This window comes from Pinus tabuliformis, chromosome 8 (assembly GCF_031772625.1).
Source record: "Pinus tabuliformis cultivar Carrire ecotype Pingquan chromosome 8, CPIR1, whole genome shotgun sequence".
NCBI lineage: Eukaryota > Viridiplantae > Streptophyta > Pinopsida > Pinales > Pinaceae > Pinus > Pinus tabuliformis.
Window position 1 is genome coordinate 1,894,702,187 of NC_142294.1, and position 8,716 is coordinate 1,894,710,902.

Genomic DNA, 8,716 nt, shown 5'->3' on the forward strand with positions numbered 1-8,716 from the left:
CCAGCTTCCAATTCTTTATTTGCAACTTCACAATCAAAGGCATTCGGGGGCTGCAAATTTAGATATGAAAAGTCTTGAACAAGATTTTCATTGCCCTCAAGATGGTCCAAATCAAGACTTGTTGACAGCTGATTTCTAATTGCATAGAAGTTGTCTCTGATGAACTGACATGAATCAAAACAAAAAGGCAAAGATCCTTCACTTACTTCAAAATTTGCTGCGCTTTCCTCATCATTGTCATAGCTGATATGCATCGGTTGAACATTGAAATCGAGCTACTGTAAGTGAACTTCCTCCTCCCACAAACTAGCTGCTGATTTTTCTGTAAGGTTAGCTTCTGTTTGGAGAACATAATCATCATCATACTGATCAAACTGAGGCAAATCATCAGTATAAAAGACATCATCAAGCATACACGTCATATCAACAGATCTCTCTTCTTCAAGATGATTAACAAGATAATCATCATCAGATCTATAACAATTGGCATCAGAAAGAAAATGTTTTGGAGCATCAACTTGTTCTTCTTCAATCAGCGAGCCATGGGCTTGAACATCATAATCATTCCTTGCGGTGATCCTTTGCATCATCTCTTCCACTGCACTTGCCAAAACGTCAAGCTTTACCTCTAGAGATGTTGATTCATCTGGATCTATGTTTTTCATCTCTTCTTCTTTCAACCTTGCCCTTCGGATCAGCAAGTGAGCCTCTACATTTACTGCACTATTTTGCATCTCGTGAAGTGTTGCAATATTCCTTTCTCTTAACTGAAACTCCATTTCCGGATCAAAGGCACCCAGATAGTGCAAGAGAGCAGATCTAGGAGGAGGCCTTATATCAACTGGTATTGAATAATAAACTTGGTTAAATCTGGCCGAAAATTGTTGTACTGTCTCCCCTGGTAGTTTTTTCAGCTGGTTATACTCTTCTATAATCAAGAAAAGGTTCTGTCCGATCATCCACCTGTCAAGGAAAGCTTTGATGAACTGCTGTAAATATGAGATGCTCGCATCAGGCAGGGTTTTGAACCAACTCTTGACTTTGCCTTGTAAAGAAAGAGCAAAAAGCCTAATACTAACATCTTCATCATCAACTTCAAAAAGATCTAGAAAAGTCTCAACATTCTGCACATGTTGCTCAGTGTTGACATTCTTACATTCATCGTCAAACCTCGGCAAGTATAGATCATAGTTTTTGGGGAAAGCATGAAGAACCGAACGTAAAACTAGAGGTTTATACCGATCTGGAATTTTACAAGGTATAGGGGTATGTACAGAAGGTATAGAATTAGTCTTGGTCTCTTGAGATTCATCAATTTGAAGATGGTCATCACAAAATTCGGAAAAAGGATCCTGATCAAGCTCAAAGGCATGCAAATCTTTGGTATTCACAATCTTCAAAGGGAAAGAATCAACTGCAGGCCGAGGATCTCTTCTCAAATACAATATACTTTGCAAAGCCTTCTTGACATTCTTGGGAAAAGAGAAGAAATAATTTATGACAAAGAACAAAATGTCTTGGATGAAATTCCAATTTGAATATCTGAACTGTCCATATTGTCCTTTCATGTTTCTACTGGTCAGGATCATCCTCCAGTGGAGTCTTTAGATCTAATCTCAAAACTAATTTAGAGTCACCTGGTGAATGATTTCAGCCTTTCCAGTATCTGATCGTTGTCCACCATCAACCATCAGATCTAAACTTGATACATGTACTGGGGCAATTAACAAGTTAGATGTCACGTTTACAAGCTAGACTGGAGATTGAATGAAGTAGCGTTTATCTACTTCCACTAATGCAAAGCAAAAGTGTTTCGAAGGCTACCTGGCTAACTTCAGGCTCTGTTTGTAGCTTATACAACAAATGACATCAACAAGCAAACCATTTTCTTCCCCAGTATGGTCGCCACTATGTTAGCGCTCAAATCTGCCTCAGGCTGAGGAAGGCAAAACTCGAGGCCACATCACAGGAGAGGGCTCTCTCCAGGTCTATCTCGGCAAAAGGTTTTCAAAAGGGCTGAGATGACTCAAAATTAATACTAATTTTAGGCTAGTAAAGAGATAGGACAGTTTGATTTAGATTTTTTGGGTTTTTGTTGGAGAAATGGGAAAGAACAATTTTGGGTCCGGGGATAAGGCCAGATCTTTGCAGAATTCGAGTTGGAGCGAGGTAGGCAGTAGCCTTGATGCCTTTGATTATGTGTATGGATGGATCAGAACAACAAGGATCTGAAGAGGGCAAGGGAAAACATGGATCCTCTCCAAACTAGTGAAAACATGTAAAACTAGACAAATTTAAAGGCAGAGCACTGTAAACAATGGATTCAACCTCATTTACTCATTCATTTAGTTTCAGAAGCATAAGAAGGGAATGGAATACATTAAACATGAATGAACTTACAATAAACTGAGAGAAAACACCATCAAGAACTGAAAGCCACAAGAATCCCAACAGGTGCTGCCAAACCTCTGATCTTTCCTTAGCCAAAATATGAAAAATATGTACAATAGTGTGCCAAAATCTTCCCAAGAGTCCAACCCCAGCTATTGACTAAAAATCTACATAATATAGACCATGCCAACCCATCTCCTTGCCTCTAGGGGTTGAGCTCATCATTCTAGGAGCTGTTTCAACCAATTCTAAACAAGGAACTAAAATCTAGGTAGTCAAACAACTAACCCCTATATGCTAGGAAACTGATTCATTCATTAAATTTTCACTCTTTGGTGAATGAATATTCTAGAAAAAGTAACTAAGTGCCAAAATTACATCATATACATCAAATTGCATCAAGGTAATTCAAATGTTACACCAGAAGGTGAAACTGGTCATAACTGGCTGAAATTCTGAGCTGGAAAGTGAAAAATTGACCAAAATCTGTATGCGTAGCGCCCCTGAGCCATACGCGTAGTGCGAATTTCAACCTGTTTTTGGGGCACTTCCCGGCATCCAAATTGAGCTCATGATAGTCCGTTGGAAAGCCCTGGATGTTGGCTATCCAACCCAAGTGGAAGTTTTCAATTTGGAGCTCATTTTCCCCTCCAAAACTTCATTCTCCTAGAAGTACTTCCTGCTGGTGCAAAAGGTGGCAGAAAGGTGGTTTTCATGGTGTTTTTGGCCCTTTTGATCATCCAGAACTTGATGAAATGCTTCGGCAATAATTGAGAATGCATAACTTACCATGAAAAACCCAAAAATATAAATTTTTCCTCCAGAAAGTGTCCCAATCATAAGTGAGCGCGTCGACGCGCTACTTGTATAGCTGAAAAATATGTTTTTAGGCCAAAATATTTCAAAGTGACAAAAATTTCTCCGAATTTTCTCAAATTTGGAGCGAATACCCTCCATCATGTATCATGCCCAGCCAATGAAGCCTCGGCCAAAATCCAGAGTGGATCAGGTGTTTCACGGCGCTTCAGTGTCCTCCTGGTGTATGTAGTTCAGTGGTGCAATCTCTGTGTTGGTTGTATGATGTGTTGTTGTCAGTCATGGTGTTGCAATGTGTATGTTCAGCTTGTTGAAAATGAGAAATGAGGCCTTGGTGTCTTTGTCTCCAATTGCCAAATGCGTGCCAAAGGGGAATGAGGGATTGAGAACACCTATAAGTGAGATAGGAATGGGATATGGTGATGGGGGGTAGTTTTTAAGGACAGGAGTGAAATGAAATGGCAACATATTTTAAGCGGAGATACTACAAAGATTTCTTGAGGATGACATACTTGTAAAATTCTATAAATCTTTGATATGGGAAGTAGATTTTGTATGTTACAATCAATAGAAACTCAAACCTGCAAGACAATTTAACTATATACAATTGTAAGATGTGTTTAATGAAATATGGTTTCTATGTTTGATCTAGATTTGTCATTTAAATCAATTTCTCCAAGGTATAACTTGCTAATATGATGAAATCAATTAAAAATTAGCAAGAAGAATCATAATCTAATGCTGAACATAAAAAGCTTTGGAGTTTTATATAAAAAATGGTTGTTGGATTATACCTTGTGTTGAGAAATCTAGGGCATCATTAATAGGTGATTTCTCTACTTTTGATAATTGCTTGTGATAAACTTTTTCTTCTTGATTATGATCTTCTATTTCTTGTAGTTATAACAATGTAAACTTTGAAACGGTAACTGATACTATTACCCGTTTTGTAGAGATAGCAAAAAAGTGACCTGATTTTGAAAAGGGATGATGCATAACACACATGTTTTTTTTAGAGCATAGTTTTTGGCACTTTAATTTTTTTTTTTTTATGTACATCACGTTTTAGAATGGTAGTGATTTTCATGCTGATTTAAAAAAGTGAGCATTCTGCATCACACTCCTTTTTTAAAAGCCCTGTTTTTTGGCTTTAAATTTTTTAATGTATAGAATGTAAATAATTACTTAGTAAATTTGATAATTTTTGAAGTGGTCGTTTTTTTCACATTTTCTTGTTTTTTATTTTAATTTTAATTTTTTTTTTCGTGAGGTTTTTATTGTTTTGCATTTTTAAATTAGAAGGTCGATATTTAGACTTTTCGATATTTTACATATTTATACATCCTTAATTAATTTTTCAATCCACATGAAATAATTGTTTCTAAAAAATAATATTTTTTAACAATGGACATAAAAATAACTATTTTTAACATAAATATAACTAAAAAACTACACGTTTTGATAATTTTTTGCTAGAATTGACATGTCAAAATCACAATTTTTATACGATAATTTTAACTAAAATGGTTAAATAATAGCTTTTTCTATGAATTTCATGTCAAAAAAATAATAAAAATCACTTTTGTTTTTCAAAAAATAATGATTAACTTAAAAATCAATGCAAAAATCACATATTACCAATATTGAATCTATAACAACCCTAATTGAGTGTTTATTCTTCTCATAAAATGTCAAAGTCAAAACATTGCAAAGCTTGATTTACAAGCATAACTTAAATTTAATCAACAATGTCACGTAATCCAAACTCTTCGTCCTCTAGAGTTTCATCATTGTCTTCTTCCACAATATTTTCTGTTTCATTTTGCTCATTTTCCTCTTCTAATGGGTCTTTGATGTCTGCGAAACTCCCAATGTATGTCTTTCCAAACATTCCATGTAATGGTGGTTGGGGTTCCTTTACCTTTTTTGCCACACGTGATTCACTAAAGTCCCCTTTCTTCAACCCAATTTCTTGCGTTGCATCTGGAAGAAATTGAAGAGCATTAATTCTTTGCTGAATGAAATTGCACTGTACTGGATCTTTTTCAATTGCAATGCAATTTCTTCATTTTTGAAGGCAACATGCTAGTGTTGTACCTAATTATCAAGCACAAAAGAAATAATGAACTAAATTAGTACAATGACATATTAATTAAAAAAATAACATATTGAAATTTAATTCCATATAATAAAACTTACCTGAGCCAAAAAATAAATCCAAAACCCAATCTACTTCATTTGAACAAATGTCTATAAGATAGTTAATCAATAATTGTGGTTTTTGATAAATGTTAACTATCTCTCCTTTTGCTTCTTTGTCTTCATATGTTAGTTTTCTCACAACAGCATCATAAGTCAGTATTTGGATATGACTCTTTCTGTCTACCCGATTAAAAATCATAGACATATGGCTATCATCTTTTGCCCAACTATCAATATGAATGAACTCACAGTCATTTATAAATTGTTGATCTTCATTGTGAAGAAGATTTGACTTTTCCCTGTAACATGAAATAGTAAAAGTTCAATTAACTTGTACATAAATAATTTTTTCAACATTAATCAAATATACATTTTAAACGTCTTACCATGTAAGCTGGATCCTTGAATTTATTTTCCCCTTGAAGCTTGACAATATCATTGCCAATTGTGTGTCTGAATGAAATGTCACAAATCTCCATAATGGTGATGACGTGACTTTTACAAATCCCGCAACCACTTTACTAAAAGCTTGATAAGTATAATGGTCACTATCATAGTCAATGTTTGGAATATTGAAACCATGGGGAATATATGCAATGACTAGGGCATAATCCCTTTTAGGTATGAGTTTAGCAATGTCTTCACAGTCGCCTTGTATTACTTGATATTGAATAGTGTCTAGCCCATTCCAAATGAAATGATTAAGAGTTGGATCAAATTGAATATCTTTAATACGTTGCTTCCTCAGTCTTTCGATCTTTATTTTTTCAATAAAGGTTTTGAAACTATCTAGCACTCCATTATCATCCTTCCTTATCTTTTATAAAATAAACAAATATATGTGTAAGTTATAAATTAAAAATAGTACACAGGTGAATAAAATGAATGTATAAATCAAGATACCTTTTTAAATGCAAGATAAAAAGATTTTAATGTTGATGTAGAACTTGAATCTGGATAGTTGCGTACAACATCATCCCAACTATCTTCATTCAACAATCTAACCATTTATTCTTGAATTTTTATGTAAACTTTGTGACTGCATAGATAAAGTAACAAAAAGTTAATATAATGATATGTATAACAAATACTACCAAGAACAACATGTTTTATTTAAAATATAATTATAATCTAGAAATAAATAAAAATATTTCAACAAACTTACTTTTGAAATTCTTCAGACATTTCCTCCAATGATAATTCCCCTGACCTCACACAAGATAATATTGTTTTGACAATTTTTTCATCTTTCACTCCTTGCATCGCCCTCCAAGGTGTGATAGTCATATCGTCTGGAAGATGCTTCATTTCAGGAGCTAATTTACTGTTGCCACATATGAATGGCTTAGAATTTTTGACCTTCTGGTTTTTAATGGCAATGTCTTCCCACATGCTCAAAATCTCATCAATCAACCTCCAAACATCTCCAGTTCTAAATGCCAATTGGAAAATGTTATCAACACCTCTGAATAAATCACTATGTTTGCTGCCTTTTCCACCTTTTGAATTGATTTTCTCTTCAATTTGATATCCTATTTCCATACAACATTCCTTTCGGAAATTTGCAGTAACTTTTGTCTTATCCCCACTACATTTTTCTTCAAATTCACTATGAATAAATCTAACCCTTTGAATGAAAGTCATAGACATCCTATGTTCATTATCTGAATTATGATCCCATGCCACTAACTTTGCTTCTGTATCAGATAAACCAGCGTAAATGATACATTTCATTGTTTCAAAACGTGGGTTATTAGGATATTCCTCCATCAATTGTCTTTGAGCTTCTACAAAATGGTTCCCCCCAAGCACATAATAATTGTATTCAAAACATTTTGACTTATCAAATGCTTCTTTGTTGGAACTTGAAGTGGATCAACAAGAAGCACATAACTAACCACATGAGCATATGGATTGTACCTCATCAATGTCTTCAAGTTGTGAACATGCAGATGATGTGGCTTTCTAACTTGATATTGACATTGTCCTTCACTTGCTTTATAGGTTTGCCTGACATTAAGCTGAAATGTGTGACCACCATCAATTAAGTTTCTCTTTGTCAAATTCTCTCGAATGAAATTTTGTTTTTTTTTTTTTATAATGTCATCTTCTAAATCAACTCTTGGTGTAATGATTTCTCTGCTTTCTTTTGAAGTTTCACTAGGTTCTTGACTGCTGGTAATGACTGCTTCAAAATCATCAACTTTACTTTTCTTGGTCATAACATTCCCAACAGAGTTATTCTTGGGCATTGTTACTTTTGGATTTTTATGACTCTTTTCAGTTCCAATGTCATCTTCAGCAATGACAACATATGTTTCATTGTCAATTTCAACTTCATCGTTCTCAAAAGTAACTTGTTTACCCTTGCTAGATTTATCCACCAGAGACCTTTTTTTCTGATTCTTTGGATGTAGTTTTGTAGCATTATCAATTACTTCATTTTGCCTATTTTCCATATCTTCTTCTTACACTAAGTAAAAACTACTGACAACTTTCATGATATCATTCTCAATGAAGTGAATGCCTTCCAACCTAATTGAACAAATTTCAACGAAATTCTGCCAAACAAAATATCATATGTCAATAAAAAACAAAGTTAAAAAATATAGCAAGACACTTTCAAAAACACAAAATACAAATATAAATAACAATACTTACGATGTTTTGTGTCATCTCATTTACGATTTGACTACACAACTTTGTAGATACCTCTCTCGTGTCATACAATGAATATGATAGTTGGTATTTAACCCTTTCATGTGACTTGGGAGCTTTTGTAAGTACGTAAACAACTTCAGTGTCCGGTACCGAACACATATCTACGACTCTTCCCATCACCTCAAAAATTTGATTATCATTCGGTATATCGATATATATTCACATTTGTGCTTTCTCTTTCTTTCACATGCCACATTATTGATGGAAATTTCACCTCTTTCGAATTCTTCCAGTCTGAAATCATCTTCTTATCACTTGAGGCACTTGAAAGATTTGTAGTCATGAGCTCAGGTGGAGTTCGTTCACCAATGTTTCTTTTAGATACACCTTTATCAATCTTTGGTCTAGAAAGATTCACTGAAATTCTCTTTGATGCCATTTTCCTGAGAAATAGAAACACATATATCAGTAAATAATAAAAACATATTAACTTAAATTAACAACAAAAATATATCATAAATTTTAATCAACAATCGCCCCACCCACCGCCCCTCATATTCCAAAAGGACATGGATTAACATTCCAGTGTAAAAAAAGAAAATCATGAATAAAACATTTTGCTCGGGCGCCCTCAACCAACCTCCCC